Source organism: Sesamum indicum, linkage group LG11 (assembly GCF_000512975.1).
Source record: "Sesamum indicum cultivar Zhongzhi No. 13 linkage group LG11, S_indicum_v1.0, whole genome shotgun sequence".
Taxonomy (NCBI): Eukaryota; Viridiplantae; Streptophyta; class Magnoliopsida; order Lamiales; family Pedaliaceae; genus Sesamum; species Sesamum indicum.
The window spans coordinates 11,678,100-11,678,344 of record NC_026155.1 but is presented as its reverse complement, the minus strand read 5'-3'; positions in this window follow the sequence as shown (position 1 = coordinate 11,678,344).

Sequence of the window (245 nt, the reverse complement as noted above, 5' to 3'; positions counted from 1 at the left end):
GAGTACATGCACTTATATCCTCAACTGTCAGAAAAAAATTCACATCTGTAGACCTACCTAGTCGCCTAAGGTGCGGCTAACAAGAGAAAACTGGGGAAAAAAGAAATTCAAATTAGGGTTTATATCTGTAGACGTACAGTACAACAGCATAATTTAACCCAATCAATGATGAAAGCTTAAAGCATTTTCAGAAAATCAGCCAATTAGATTCAGCCCAGATCTCTTCATGATTGTCCCATTGACAC